The 16,958-nt window shown below is 37.7% G+C and overlaps 1 protein-coding gene across 3 annotated transcripts in view; it reads left to right on the top strand.

Moving 5' to 3' along the window:
• Positions 1-16,958, top strand: part of CDH13 (cadherin 13) — a 500,702-nt gene that overhangs the window by 437,723 nt on the left and 46,021 nt on the right. The window lies entirely within an intron of this gene.

Here is a 16,958-nt window from a genome sequence, read left to right as displayed (position 1 = left end):
TATATTTTAACCCACCTGGTCTGATCTTTTGTTTTAGATTTGTTGAAAAATGAAAGATCAACCGCTTTCTTCTCTCATACTAAATTGACTTTCCAGACAGCTTTTCTCAGCCTTTGAGAACTGAAGGTTAGGTGCTACAGCTAAAATCTACATCTGTGTTTAATTTTTTGTTCTTACTTGTGAGTCTAATTTCCCCTAGACATGAATGTATATAAAAGGACATAAACATCTTTGTGAGAATGACTTCAAAGCTTTACCTGAACAACGTGCACTGTCAATCTATACCATAGAGGTAGATTTCTCTGCTATCACAGGGTTATTTAGCAGTGATTGTGTACTACTTAAAGAAGTTTTGGCATATGTACTGTGCTACAAAAAAATAAAGCTACTGATCTTGAAGATGTTCTCTGTCAGTAACAAATATTGGTAAACATGCCATTGCAAAGGACCGCACTGACAGCCTTGGATTCGAATGATGAGAAGGTGAATTTAAGCAGGTGAGTGTGCTCATCTCCAGGGAGGAAAAAGGCAAGGCAGACAATTAAAAATGTCAATTCTTTACATCACCTCAAAAATACCTAGTTAATGGAGTATGAATATTTCCATTTTTCTCTATCAAAAACACCTTTGAGTTCTGCCATTGAAATATCAGTTTATCTCAAGTTTATTCTTAGCATATGTCATTCTCCTTGTTTTCTAAATGTATTTATGGAATGTATTTTTATTCTTAATTTTATTTTTTGCTCCAAAGATTCTTTATTTCATTCACTGTGGTCACACAAATTTGTGTCTATGGATGGAAAACCTATGGAATTTCTGTTGCTTGTCAGATAAAGCAATATGACCCTCAGCAGCATTAGTCAGAACCTGACTTTTGTAGGGAAAAGATATTTATTCTCTTTGGGATTGGGACTGAGTTTAAGAAACATAATTATTGAAGTTATCCGTAACTTTATGTATTTTCATAGGAGATAAGTAACAGTTGATTTTATAATACTGAAAGAGAAAAGCCAAGAAAATATAAGGATTTGGTTATCAAAAAAACAATCCAGAAACTATTATCTGAGTTTGTCCCCCTTGATCTACTGATGTTGCTGAATTTCTCCTAACTACATTGACATTGAAATTATAGGACACACCAATGAGTCGCTGAAAACTTTGAGTATTGTGTATGACCAGCTAAGTAACCTAAACACTTTTTGCAGTCCACCACATCTCACGGCTGACTGCAAAAGACTTCTCAAATCTTGACTATAACTAGCTTATAGTCTAAATACAATTTTCCCAGAAGTTTTACCATATCTGCATGGCCAAAACCTGGAAAGCAAGATTTTTTTTCTTTTCTTACCCTGTATGTTCAGAAAAGAAGAGCAGAAAGCTAGATTGGGCTGGGAATGTACCACGATCATATACAGAAACTTTGTGGAAGGAAGTGGCTGTATAAGTTAGAAGAAAATAATGCAAATACAATGGAAATCTGGGAACGGCAGAATGATTTGGGAAAGGCTAATTTGACTACTTGTATGTTCTTTTGCTAAAGTAACAGGAAAGCATAAAATAGCATTTTTAAAAGATGCATTTAACACTGACAGGTATTATTGAAACACATAGCTACTAGCAGTGAAAAAGGAAGACTGTAGTATATGAGAACAGCATCTGCAATTAAGGGTAGTGTAAAATTGTGTGTATAAGGGCTAAAGCTACTCACTAGTTTGGATCTGGCCAAAATGTTTTCTCTTAAGTTCCTACAGGCAGGTTTGTGTTTAGAGTTTGGGCGTAGGTCCAGGACTTTTATAGAGAATGCACACCAAACTGCATGGTTCTCAGACTATGCTGCTATAAATTATAGCATCAGAGTCCTTACTATGATTATACTGGTAACATAAAGGCCAACTAGGCACAATACAGGCTTTTAAACGAGGTATTTCACTAAATATCAGTGACCATGAGCAAGCAATGGTTTGTGTCTGCGGGACGCAATGAATACCAGATTCATATTGTGTGTGCTGTGGAAACAATGTACATCGCCCCCAACAAAGCACATACTGTTCAAAATATGCAGACAGATACAAACAAAAGAAGAACAGAGAATTAGTAATGTTGGGTTTTTTTTTTTATTTTCAACCTATAACAACTGATACATGTCTAACTGCAGGGGTATTTTTAGTTAATTTTCTATATAAAACTTGTAGGGAGGGCTGATTATTTGTAATCAGGAAATTTAGTTACTCTACTAGATATAACATCATAAATACATTTCAAGAACCATGAATGGTATATAGAAACCATTTGTGCCATTGTCCACATCTATATTGAATTTATTCTTTGAACGTTGCATATCTGAATCAGATTCAAATTACTTATCTCTCTGAAAAAAGTGGCTTACTTTGTAAAAATTCCTAAAGACAGCTGTACTTTTGAAGCAATTTTCTTTCTTATTCTTCAGCTTGAAGTGTTTTTGCAGACTGAGAAGGAATTTCATTTAAGAGCTCAAACAAGCTGGCAAAAATGTATTACACTGAAAAAAATATGACTCTGAGTATTTGTAAGACTCAAAAGCACGTACCTTGAGCTCTAGCTATTTGTCTGCACACGATTAGCAGTGAACTTTCATGGTGTCAGCTCTTCTCTGATCTACTGATGTTAACATTTCAAAGAAACTCAAGATAGAGGTAGGAACATCATCCTGGAAACAAGAACCACATGCTCATATTGACCAGCTAAATAATGTAGGCATCAAGTTTAATCTTACTCTAAATTATACCTGTTTAAAACTAGGTTAACGCTGACTTTCACAACTATATGCAGATCTACGATTTCCTATGAAAAGTCTGCAATGAATATAGTGAGCTTTGGACTGTGGATGTTGTAGGAAGGAAGGAGCAGACAGAACCAGTGTTTTTTCCTGAAGACATACCTTTGGGTGGAAAATAATGTTTATTCCACTGCGATCACTCCCAGAAAGAAAAGGAACCTGCTGAAGTTGGATTACCTTTCTTAGATTCATTAACCTATTTATTATTTTTTTTAAGGATTTAATTCCCTCTACAATTTCCAACTTTTTTAGAACTAAAAAAAGAAGGAAATCCAGCAGGCCCCTTTTTAATTATAACCCAACAATGTATTAATAGAACAGTAATGAAGTTTCTGAAATTTGATTTCTTAATCAGGGATCATTGGTATTTTTGTGCCAGATTTAAGAGTTTAATTTTGGGTGCATTTTCCCAACCTCTGAAATTTTAATCAGAAGTTTCAAGTGTACATGTCAATGAGAAGTTAAAGGCCAAATTTAATAACATTTTCTACCTTGGGAAATTAAAAGAAGAACCTCACTCTCTGAAATCCATTATTAACAGTAGATCTTAATTAAACACAGTTACAGTCCTCAATATTTGTCTGTGTGAAGAGATTGGTTTCAGTATTTTTCCCTTTTTTGGATTCAACAAGTCCAGGATATTCGATAGTTAGACTTTTAACTACATGTAAATAAGTTGTTTACTGTGGTGTATTTGTAATTTTTAATTAAAGTGACGTTGTTCTCCGGTTTCATGGTTTATCATGGCAATATATTTTTATTACCTACTGTGCTCTTGGATTTTAAATTATTTATGTAAATATATTATTGTGGTATTTATTCTCAGTAAGCAATGTGATTCAATGCTTCAGAAATATCTTCACAAGAAAAGTTTATTATAGCTCTAAAGCATATCTAATTCATTAAGCAGAATTAAAATGCAGTATTTGAAGCTGGAGAACTTAGAAATGGAACCCAAACTGCAGAGAGTTTCATAGGAATATGAAAGACTGCCATAAATATCTGAAGGAATATATGTAAATAAGATGTATATTTGTGTGTATAATTTTTTTACCTGGCCCTGAATCCAGTTGACCCCACATAGTATAAGTGGCTTCTGGAAGCATACGTACATTGTCTTAGCGGTGAAGTCTCAACCGTAGAAATTTGAAAGCCAATTTTTTGCTTGGAAGTTGACATCCTTTTATTTGATTCTGGTCTCCTTATATCACCATATTGTTAATTTAGTGGAATTACACAAATATGAAACCAGTAAATCTCCATTTGTTTGAGATTAATCATTTCAAATTAGAATAGCCTGTGATGGATCCAGCTACCCAGCTGCCTGTTAACCGACAGCCTGGACGTTCAAGTGCTATAGCACTGGCATTGTACTGGCTGTGTGTTTGAGAGCTCTACTAGTCTGGAAATGGGAGCAAAGTCATATTTATTATTGTCGTCAGTTCCAAATAACAGCTACCGGTCTATCTGAAAGGTGGACAGACTCTGTTTTCCTTTACATGAAGTGCATTTTTCTGTACTGCAAACTGAGTGTATATATTAATGAGGCGTCACCCTTGAACATCAGACCATGGGGATGATAAGCCTGAACCTAACAGACACTGAATTAAAATGACCATGTTTGTTTATTTGTCATTTCACCAAGAGCCACTGGACAATGGACTGGCCATTGACTTTGGGAATGGGAATTTTTGCTACTGGGCCACATTTTGCTTTAGATTACATCATCATAACTTTGGGGTCAGTGCCTATGGCATTGGTGAACATCAGTGGAAATGTTCCAAACTTGTATTGGTGGCAACCATGATCTGCATACTTTTTGTCCAAAAAAACTGGCTGCCTAAAAAACTGTAAAATACTGCTGACACTAGACTGAAGTGGGATTTATAGTTCAGTGAGTTTCTTCCAAATCTCAGATACTTGAGAAAACTAAGGAGAACTCACTGGAAAAAGCAAGTTTACCTCTGTTACTCTTTGCTGCCAATCACCCCCCTTACACCTAGTGAATACATAAGCCATGAATTTCAAAGACAATTCAAAAAGCCTTTTTCCTGTCTCTTGCCAGGATTTTTTCAGAGATCCTGAACCCCCTCTGAACAAGGATGAGGCTTCAAATCACATTCCTCACAAACACTTAAGGGATCAATTTTGCATACTTTGTTGCACATCAAGCCTTTTTAAAGCACTTTTGTTGCAGGTGAAGGTCAATAAACTTGCTTTTTGGGATACACAGCAATCACTTACAGAAGTACTGTATAATGAGAGAGGGATAGAAAGTCTTAAAGAGTGAATGCTTATGAAGTAATACACTTAGTCATTGTTAAATATGTCTCCTGGAATCTGAAGGACTTGTCTTTGATTCCTAACAACAGGAGATTTGTTTTCCTTGCGCAGACAGAAGAATAGTTCTATTGTTATAAATGAATGGCTGAGCCATGCTTTCAGCATGCAGCGCCAGAGTTTTTCACTCTAACTTACACCCGAGAGCATCTCAAGTTGGCTCTGCAGTTTTATTTATGGCCTGTCTGAACCCAGCCATTGGGAATTTGTAGCACAACTCTAGATCTGAAGTTACTGTATATTGGACAATGCACATTGTTTTTCTTTTCCTTTCTCTTATTTTAGTTAGAAGTAAAGCCAGGTAGAGAGGGAATCTGCTTGAAGCAAAAAGTTTTTCTTCTTCCATCTTTCCTGCAAAATTTTGAACACAGAAACACTAAGTCTAGAGAGCTGCATGTATTGGGGTATCCAGCAAGCAGTGCTGGAAAAGGAGAGATTTAATCACCGCTGAAAGAAAGAATTTGGCCAATTCCCTCATGCTACACAACTATCATCTGTAATTGCAGGTACTCACTCATCAACTGTTAGCTCAACAGTATTCTACACAACAGTCTTTTTACTGAAACTGTTTCTTAAATGTGTGAATAATATCTATGTAGGTAATCACTGTGATATATATGTTAGTATTATAATATTAATATCTGAAGGGAAAAATTAATGAAAGAATGTGTTGTCTTCTTTTGTTTTTTGGTCATTGTTTGACCAAACTGACTTTCACTTTTTGTTTACTGGACAAAGTAAACAAGCCCCTCTTTCCCCATACAGCAAATGCTTTAGGCCTACAGCAAGATGGGAAAGAAGGAAAATTGTTTCTTGAGTGGTACTGTGCTTCCTTTATTCTCCTCTCATACCAGTGCCCACACTGATGTAACTCTGGAAGGGTGATAATGGCTTAAGAGTAAAATCAGGCCCCATTTTTCCTGTTCAGAAAATGATTTGTAGCTGGCCAGCACTGTGCAGGTAGTATATCCTGAGCCTGAATTAACATGGAGGAAGCAGCTGGTAAACAAAAAACAAAACAAAACAACAAACAAACAAACAAAAGTCTCTGGTGGGAACTACTGAGGTGAGACTGATGAGAATAAGTGACTGGAGTAAAATCCCAGCGCCAAGAGAATCAAAGCATCTGCCAAATCTGGAAGCCAGGTCCTATAAAAGCTGTGGACAGCAGCTAACTCTGACCATTCAGGAAAGCCTCCGTCAGCTTCAATATCGGAGCTATACTATTACAGGACCTTCTTTTCCTCAGAGTAGTGAATGGTTGTTGATAGTCTGCTTCCCAAAGTCTGTTATTCAGTCCTATTATTACTCATAGGCATTCCCTGGCTTTCTTAATTTATAACCAACCGGTCAACACCTCCCTTTTTGCACCTTGGAGACTCCCTAGGAGTCCCTGATTTCCCAGTTGCTTCTGGTGTTTCTCCTAGTATTGAACACCTTTAAGTCTCCTCCGCTGTTTCTTTTTGCCCTCTTCTTACTGATACTCTCTGTGTTGGGGCAAATGTAGGCCTCTTCTGTCCTTGTCTGCTTTTGTATATCAATTTGTAGTGCTTAAGGACAATCCCATCTAACCAGTTGGCGCTAAGCTTTGGTATGCTGGCTTCTGCCTTGCAAGGAGGTGGAGGAACTCCCATACTTACGTTGTCTTATCTGTGCTAACACCTTGTCTTACTGCTTCGTTCTTCCTAGCAGTTGTTAAGGTTTGGGGGAAAGATTAATGCACATAAACAGGACGCTATAGCACCTATTTTTTCCTTACTCTCCTAGTAGAAAAGGAGGCAGAGCAGAGAGCAAATTTTCACCCAGACTGAATGAGGCAGTTCTGAAGAACAGTGTCCCTTTCCTGAGAGAAAAAGATTAAACCCTCTCTCTTTGATTAGTCCCTGAAATAGCAGAAGTGTCTGAATTAAATTCTTAAAGGCTACCTAAAGCATGGTCTCCAGAATTCTCAATCCAGTGATTCATAGTTTTGCAGGGAATCCAGCTACCTGAAGCCAGCCTTCATCACTCCTGACAATACTTGTCAGAAGATCGTATTACTGAAATTTTCCATCTGCTCTACTCTGTTGGCATAAATCATACTTAATATGTTGATATTAAAGCTATAGATGATAGAATAGCGAATCTGTGTTTCCATGTAATCAAATAAGCCATAGAAACCAATTTTAACTTCTCTTCATATTACCTTAAGAATCCCAAATTCTTGATTAATAAGGATGAATGTAACATTTAAGGGGAGTTTAATTAGACCCTCTGTCTTTATCCTGCATAACAATATTATGCCACATTATGATTTCAACCATGTCAGCACTCAGTGAATGGCTGTGAACTGTGAAATTATAGGGCACATTTTTCATGTCACTGACTAAACAATATTGCAGATCTTCTTGAGAAATATAACAATAGGATATATCAGTCACAAGTTATGCTTGCAGTGGAAGTCAGATCTTGACAATAACTCGCTTTGTCATTACTGTTCTCTTCTAGTTTCAGAAAAGGCAGGATTTTGCCTCTGGAAGAAGTAAAGAGTATCTTGATTATAATAAGTTAGCTATCAAGTTTGAGGATGCTGTGTGAGGAGGCAAGTTCACAGGGAAGGGGGTGGTATGAATTTCTGTTAATATTTTAAAGCCATTGAATTCTTGAGTCCCTCAGCCAAGTTAGATCGCGTATGCACATCTGAATGTAGTTACAACTTTCAATGGTGCTTTGACAGAAATTTATTCGGACAGGTAATATGTGAGATTGTAGCTCCAGTGACCAGTGTTATTTTATATGAAGGCAAAAGCTGGAAAACCAAGCACTCAAAAGTTTTCCGGGAAGACTGGTGATGCATCCAGGCCAGAATCCTATTATCAAGTGAAAGTATGTGATTAAGCCATTCTTGTTCTTCTTGTGGAGTTCAGCACTTCTGTATTTAAAGCAGTATAGATCTCAGATGATGCCAGAGCAGGTGTTGTCTGGCATTCATGTCCTGATTGGAAAAGGGAAACGCTGTAATTCTTCCATAGCTTTTTTCTCCTGCTATGAAGATATGAGATGCTAATGTTATGGCTATATTTCATTAATTTGCCATCTGCAGATTAAGGTCAGAATTAACCATGGACACACTCAGTTCAGTGGCAAAATTCCCACTGAATCTGGGTGTAGGATTGCATCTCAGAGCAGAAGCTTTCCCAAGTACACAGAACTTCTGTTGTACATTTACAGCTACTGCTCAACCAGAAGACCTCCCTAGTCTGTGCGTTTCAAGACATAAAGAACCCCACCTTCTTTCAGACTCACAGGCAGTTATTCTTGGAGTAGAATTTAAGTTCAGTGAAGAAATTGTCAGAAGGTTTAAGCACTCATTTTTACTAAATGGAGCTATGCAATGTTACTGTAATAGGAAAAAGTCTTGTAGAGTTCAATTGGAATTTTTCTATTAACTTAGTAATAAGGATGCCAATTTCTGTAAAATAGTTTCTGAGTAAGAGTGAAATTACGCACTTTGTTAAGCAGCAGTAAGCCTGCAGATTCATTCTTGGTTCAAATGTGAATTGCTAGGGACTGACTTCTTCCTAATTTTATGACCATTATGCTCTAGGTAAATATGCCTACAGAGACATGCATGCCTACTCTACATATAGCTAGATAATTATCAGCCCTGTGATCCCTTGGGGCAGCTCCATTGGGTAGTACTTAGCATAGCATTGCCTTGGAGACACTAACCTGTCTCACCCAGACTCATTGAATAGTCCAAACCCTGGAGAATTTTTACACATTTACCTGTTTTAATGGGCCTGTCAGAATAATGTTTCCTCTTTCCTTTCAAATGGGAAATTTCCAATAGAATGCTACCAGCCTAAGGCCCAACCTCTCTGGAGATTCAGCCCTAGGTCCTCAGTAGCATTTTATACATAAAAAACAAATGCAGCCACAGAGTTTATCTGATAATGCTTCAGGGCTAAAACAAGAATTTTTTGTATTAGTAGAGCACAAGGTTTGCAGCTTCAAAATGGAGCTTTCAAAAGTTTCTTCTGGCCCTGGAAGCTTCTAAGTCATTAACTAGTGTTTAAAAGACATTTTAGTAGAGAGAGAAAACAACACTGTCTCCGTTTTGCATATCTCCATGTCAATTGTGTTAAGTTAGTTTGACTCATGGAAACCATTACAGAGTTTAGGTTTTTAAGTACAAGGAAAAAAGAAGAAGAAAAAGCCCATAATAGCTTTAATCATTGTATAACTGTAACCCTTAGAATGAGTCCTCCTTTGTGCAGTTAGGTGAGGTTTTTTCATTTCAGTTTCTGTCATTTCAGGAAAAAAATAGCAGATACTTTTAGGTTTAAAGGTCTTGAGGCTTCTATTTTTTGTCTGTCAAATTGAAACATTAAAATTCAACCCACAGTGATACTATGGACATGCATTGAAGGCACTGGCAAAACATTCGGATCCCTAATGACAAGGGAAAAATGCACAAGAAGTTTAACTCGGGCATGCAATCAGGGTTAAATAGCATACAGTAACTAAGACATAATAGTTAATAAGAAGCGTAGGAGAGGATTAAATACCTCCAATTTACAGAGCACCATATATTTTGTGCACTGGATGCAATAGATATCAAGCAGAAAATAAAACTATATATGACCAAATAGTGGAAGACTGTTGGTAAAGAATTGCAAATTAAGGTTAAACAAAGAACTGTAATTCTTCCATTTCCTGTCTTTTCAGCACTTAATCCCATTACATCTAATGAAAGCTCTTTTTTGTGTTATAAGTGAATACTTATGTGGAGCTTTTTTCTCTAACTTCTTCACGTTTTCCATCATTGGCCAGCAGATTTCTTAAATGACACACATTTGTTATGTTGCTTAATGTGCACCCGAAAGGGGCTTGGCTATTATGATGATGAACATGATATAAAAATTGTGCTGTATAGAGTAGATTTGTTGTAGACAGTATATCAGAGCAAGCGTTCAGATGCACACAGGATAGTTACCCTAACAAAAAAGATGCTTTCTAACCTCCAAAGGAATGTTACTGAGAAGTGTTTAGCACAAAATCACCTTTTAGCAAATAAAGGATTATTTTCCCTGTAAAGAATATCCTTTAATTTTCTATGTCTTTGAAAAACACAGGGTTTTTTTCATAGGTTGTATATTATATGTTTAATTATATGTAAAAGGGCCATTTTCTCAATCCCACTATACCTTGTGACATGCTTTTCAGAATATCTAGCAGAATTTAATTTCTGGCAGTATTCTCTATTAATATTTACATGTAGAGGACCAAATTTGTTTTGCAGTAACGTCAGTTAGACAAGGGATGTTACAGTGAATATCCCCTGAGTGAATATAACCAAGTGTGGAATTTGACTTTTAATGTTTTTGTCCAACAAGTGAAAAGCAGTATTTCATTTTTCTAACATCCCTTGAAGGCAGAGGCAGAAAGCCAGGGAGGGGGGTGGAATTCAGTGCAGCAGCCTATAACAAATGTAACAACCGGGACTTGATGACATTATAAATAAAACAACTAAGACATGGTTATACACAACCTTGAAAAGTGATAAGGGCCAGACAGGTAAGAGGGAAGTCCATGGCTTTTACAGTTCATTTGGACAGCTTGAATGCCCAAGAAACTGATTCATAGAGATTAGAAAAAGTAAATTACACTTTCCTTTTCATTTGCCATGGTCATTAAAGATAGTGAGTTAGGCAAACAAAAGAAACTGGCCTAAAATAAAGGAAAAGATGTGACATGATATCACACGTTGCTCCAACATTTAGGACAGAAAATGGTTGCTTGTTTTTCGTATAGTTCAGTGTACTCAGTCAAATAAACCTCAGATAGGAGATTGCCTATTATTACAAAAAGAATGAAGGAGAATTAATTAAGTTTCATCTGTAAGAACTGCACCCATGAAGTACGTAGTGTATTCAAAATCAGCTGGAAAAAATGAAAACTTAATTTGTGTTATTGTTAGGCAGGAATAAATGTGCCTTTTTCTTCATATTATCAGATTGGATAGTAGGGTGATTTTTTCTTGAATATTATATACTCACATTATCTATCATACATGCTACTGAATTTCTCACCTACCCTTTCTTTCTTTGTTATTGAATGTTACAAGGTTGGAAAGTATTTTTACTTGGTGGGTATTAATTCCTCTGGGCTACATAACTATACAAAAGCATTAAGACAGTCTATTTTCCTACTACGAATGCATTTATTTTTAAACAAAGCTAAACTAAAGAATTAAAAGGAAAAAAACTTAATTGCTGCAATAATACTACCAAAGTGACATATTTTATGGAATTAGTTGAGTTCTATTTCTATGGAAACAAAGTTATTAATTTGTTGGCTTTTCACTGATTTATAAAACCCAATGAGAATTTCCAGTTCTTCCAGATAAAGTCAGACCATTAATCAAACACTAGGCAGCCTTGCATCTATTTTTCACATAGACATTGACATGAAATGAACATTATCGTGTTCATGTCTTGTAGTATGCAACTAAAAACATAATCTGATGCCGAGCAATGGTAAGGATATGGTTTTTACTAGGACATCAATTTAGCAGAAGATTTTACATAAGTGCCTCTATAATTTTCCAGAAGGAATGGCTACACAGAGTAATTCTCTCATATCTGTATGAATAACTCATAGAATTTCCTTGAGAAATCCTTCTTGGGCAAATTTATTTGTATGTGCTTCTGTGTGTATAAAATATTTTTCATGAAGAAACAATAGGAATTTAGAGGAAATACAGGAAAACATAGGCTACTAAAAAAAGGTTAATAAAAATCTCTTTTAAAAACCCCCACATCCTTATTTCCTGCTCTTGTCCTGACCTTTAGAGAATTCAGCCTTCATAATAGACGCTTAGTAGATTAAATAGGGAACAAGGAGTTAACTAACTCATCGGTTGGCACCCAACTGGGACCAAAATAATTCTGATTTGATTCTGTTTCTTTCTAAAATATTTTGACTGGGTTTGGAACTGCACATATCACCTCCCTAGAGGGAGCATTTAGGAAGTCCACATGAAGGGCTTGAGCCAGGAGAAGCCTTTCATTCCCCATCTCCTCCTCCCAGTGCCACGTACCAGCAGGAACCTGAATTTCCGGCACACTGCTGTTGCTTCTGTCAAGCTCCTTGCTTCAGGGATCTGGTGGCAGGCAGGGGAGAGGCGTAGAGGCATTTTGTTGGTTTAGAGCTGGCATCGATGTCGTGGTGGGTGCAGGAGACGGGTTAGCGAAACCACTCGACCTTGCTGATAAAGCTCTACCCACAGGCACCCATCCCAGAGGTACAGAGACACAAACGTAATGGGAAACGTGTAAACGTGCGGTAGGGTGCGACGGGGATTAGTGGGTGGCAGGGGTTGACGGGAGCCTGCGGCAGCAATAGCAGCGTGAGGCTGTAGGATGGCAGGAGGGGCCGAGGGGTGATGCTGCAGACTGCTGTGGGTTCGCACAGCTCTCCCTGTTGAACAAATCCTCTCTAAGAGATGGCAGTTATTAATTCAGTTGTTGTTGTGAACTGGTAACATGAAATATACTTCTGGGGATCAGCTCCACATTCAGCAAAGACTACAAATAATGGCTCAGGCAGTGCTCTAATGTGAGAAAAAACAAGATTCAAGCCAGGTTTTTTGCCTGGATCAGGTTCAGCTCAAGTCCCAGGATCAGTGTTTTCCTTTTATTTGAGTGAAGTCTGGATTCCAACGTGGATCTTTGCCACTCAAGATTATGCCTGTCAAATATGTGAAAACACACTCTTATAATCGTAGGATTAGCAACCAATATCTCACCAAAATGAGCTTCTGGAGAGGGAAACCCGCACCAGCTGCATATTTTATGCTAGTTGTCACATACACGCAGTTTAAACAGAGCTGTGGGGACAGCGTTGTGCACTTGATGGGGAAAGGAGAGGGAACGAGCAGGAATGGGGCTGGTTTTCCTGCCAGGCCCCTAACTGCAACCTGCCAAGAAACTCAGAAGCTTTTCGAAGTCAGCAGAACATTATTGCTCGCCTATCATCTCTTGTGTTATGGCGCTCGCCTTAGAAATAGCTGAATCTTAGAAATAAGTCCTGTGCAAGTTCAGCCAACTCAGGAATGCCCCAGCTCTGTCAGCACAGGAAACTACTTCGATTACTTTTCTGGCAGTATCAGCTTCTTCACAGATTTTCTTTCTGAATTGCTACTTATTGCACAGTCAATTTATTGTACGTTAAATTTTGTCCTTTCTTATGCTAGTCCCTTTTTTCTTTGTCTTTTGTTGCTAAGCTAAGAAAAAGCTAGTGAAAATATTTATGCTGGTTCATCACAGTAAATACACTTTTATGCAATTTTTTTTTTTTTTGCTGAAATACCTGATATAGCCGGGGAGCCCTAATTTTTTTTTTTTTTTTTTTTTTTTTTTTTTTTTTAAGAAAATCTCATGTCATTAGGACCCAGGTCTCAAGGAACTTTTTTTGAAGTATTTGTTCTTCATTGCTTGGAACCTTTCACTTTATCTTTTCTGACCTTGACTTGACAGACTGAGCAGACATTTCCTTCGTGGCATCTCTTTTACAACTTTAACTAATGTTGTCCGGTGATTTCAAGGTTGAGGTTTGTGAGTTTGGAACTTATTTTCTAACAAACTGTCTATCTTGTTAATATCTTTGCATTTTGTGGCTATGATGTAGGTCTCTGTGGTAGAATTGATTTCACCGAGCTACTACATTTTCAAGGTCTCATTAACTTTTAAGTAACTGTCTCTTCAGCAATGTTTACAGTCTCTTCCAACTCTGTTAACAATTCATAAGTTTCCTTTATTTGGAATTGCACTGTTTTGGCTAATACCTACTTCCTGACTTCTGTTGTAGTTCATCTTCCCTTTCTCCTCCCTTATTTTTTTCAGGTATTAGTTTTAAAAAAAAAAAAAAAAAAGGGAAAAATGTGCCTGGTATTTGTGACCTAGTAAAAGTTGCAGTCTTTTTAAAAAAAGAAAAACACTGACAAAAGCATCATCTTTCACCTTGAGGATCATAATTTAATCTTCTGTTAGAGGTAATTATTTTATTTACTAGTGAGGATGACAAAAATACCTGACATTTTTTCCTCTTTCAAATGCCAGTTTCAGCACTCCTGCTTAGCATTTTCTCTAGCACTGAAGAGGTAAAAATTACTACATGTAGTAAGGGATAAGATGGAGGAAAGTCATGCTATAACTAATTCTGAATGCCTTGAGGATAGCCAAAAGCTGTGATCCCAGAGATCCCACGTGTATATTTGGATTTAGACGTCGTTCTTTCTGTTTGTGTCATTTGTGAACGTTCTTTGCTTCCCAAAGAACATCTGCAATTAATGGGAAAAGTTGTGCATGTTTAGTATCAAAGGAAGTCATTCTGCTAAATCTGCAGACACCAATTCAAAAAATTTCCTCCTTGGTATTTCTTGCTCCTCTGGCAATAGGGAGAATGGCCTATGATAGTTCTAGGCTTTATTTTTAATTATTTTCAGAGTGACAAGGAGTTATTCCCCATCTCTGGGGCAACCCAGTCCCAATGTCTTCTAGATTTATACTGGGCTGTAATTCTTTGAAAGGTTTTGATGAGAAAAAGGCAACAAAAGAGGCAAGCGAGCGTGACAGAAACAGATAAAGTAGTGCACAGGGGATGCCTGCTGCACCAACCTCTGCTTCCAAAGGCATCGATATTGCGAAGGCCTTAGATTGGCACAGGCCATAAACTGGGCTAAAATGATTATTCAGCATATTCACCAATTCGCTACCCTTTCCTTTTGGAAATTAATTTGCAGAAACATTAATTCCCTCCCTTCCTTATGAGACGAGTCCCAGCGTCAGTAGATGTGAACAGGGGCCAGGACTGGATCTCGTCACGGTGTTTGTACCACACAGGTTGCAAACCCGCGCTGGAGCCGAGTCTCGCGGCTCCCCTGCCGTTTTGGGGGAGCGCTTCCAGGTGAGGGCGTTTTCTTCGTGACCTCAGTATTAGCCAGGGCAAAACTGAGGTTCCACGGCAGCTGGCAGAAGTAATGCCGTGCTGGGACCAGCCAGTTCCTGGCAGCAGGACCCGCAGTCCCCCAGGACTTGTATTGATCTGGATAGACTAATGCTTCACAGTAGTGAGCCACTTCTCGCCTCTCTTCTGCCCGTCCCTTTGAAAAAAATAACTCGCACTGACTCTGTGGAAATGCGCTATTTCGTGGCTGCGTTCAATAGTGACATTTTAGTAGTGAATCTGCTGGGCTCTTGTAAAAAATTTCCTAGCTTTTCAAGAGCTACCGGAACCCCTGCTTGAAAGGGAAAGCAGCAAATGGATTTGCAGTGGGAGAAGCCACTTTTGCTGGAAGCACGGTTGCAAAGAACTGGCATGTGCGGAAACTTGATAGAGTTTTACTGCCAAAACCTTCTCTAGGTAGTTTATAAAAGAACCTCCAGCTCATCTCACGTTGATTAGCTTTTGAGGCACAATTGCTACAATGAAAAATCTTTTACTGATTTGCATGTGTCGACAATTATTCTAACAGTAACAACCCGATTATACTAGTGTGTTAGTCCCAGATACGGTGTATTATTCCCTAGTTTTAAGAATAGCCTCTGGGTTCATTTAACCATAGCCCTAATCACTTCTGATTAAAAATTACATAAATGAGTTTGTGGATTTTTTTTTTGTCACACCTCAGCTTCTAGGATTTTTTTGCCCTGAAGGAAAAAACCTGAAAATTAGATCTTGGCATAGAGAAATGTTTGAAAGACTGTACAATAATAACAAAAAATATTTTCCTTTTCAAAACATTTTATTTAACTGCCTCATTATTACAATTTTAGTATTTTCATTTGATTAATTGCTGTAGGTTTTGTGTTTGGGGTTTTTAATTATTCTAGTTGCAATGACTCTCCTGTTACTTTCTTCATGTTTACCAAGGGTTTTACTCCTATTGTTTCTCCACACAAATAACTAATTAGTCAACCATTTTCTCATCTGATATTTCTCACTGGCAGGGGACTAGAACCTGAATTTCATCTAATTTTTCATTCTGTTTTGATCATATTGTAGATAGAGAATTGCGATGAAAGCCAACCTGCTAAATCATTGATGTGACAAGCAAAATAAAGCTTTTTGAATGAATCTTTTTGCTCAGATGGTGAGGTGGGGTGTATAATTTAAAAAGTGATCTGCAGATGGAAACAGAAGCAAATACTGTCTGTAATGTGGCCACAGCCCTGCAAACTGCTCCCTCGGGGCACAGGAACCACTTCCAGTGCCAAAATCTACGAGATTAGAGCCCCAGCCTGAAGAATGCTTGGTCACTCACGTCTGAGCAAAGGAGCTCGTCGCCTTCTAAGTCTGATCCGGAATAGCACCAACATTTCTTTTTATAACACTCTCACTTCCACTGTGCTCCCTCTGATTCAGTGAGTAGCAGGAGATGATATTGGGTATATATCGATCTGTCATTAGCAGTAAGGATGAGCGGCTGAAGCTCTCTCGTTTGACCTTTCATGCTGTCCCATATGCTCCAATTTGCCTGTATTGGCAATACTTCATTTTCACCTGAATGAGACAAAAACCCATTTCTGAGAGAGCTATGCTACTTAATTCTCTCTGCTGGGTCTGCCCTTGGCTCTGAGTGAGGCCAAGAGAAAATTCCACAAATAGAGAGATACGAGCATTATAATGTCCTCCCACCCATATAAAACAATATTTATATTGCAGCCCCATTAACTGCAAAAAAGATTGAAGTAAGCAAGTTTTTTGTTCTTTTTGTTTGCTTGTTTTGTTTTTAAGCAAAATCATTCCTGCCAAGATT

The sequence above is a fragment of the Grus americana genome, chromosome 13 (genome assembly GCF_028858705.1).
Source record: "Grus americana isolate bGruAme1 chromosome 13, bGruAme1.mat, whole genome shotgun sequence".
Taxonomy (NCBI): domain Eukaryota; kingdom Metazoa; phylum Chordata; class Aves; order Gruiformes; family Gruidae; genus Grus; species Grus americana.
This window is presented reverse-complemented; position numbering and strand designations above follow the sequence as displayed.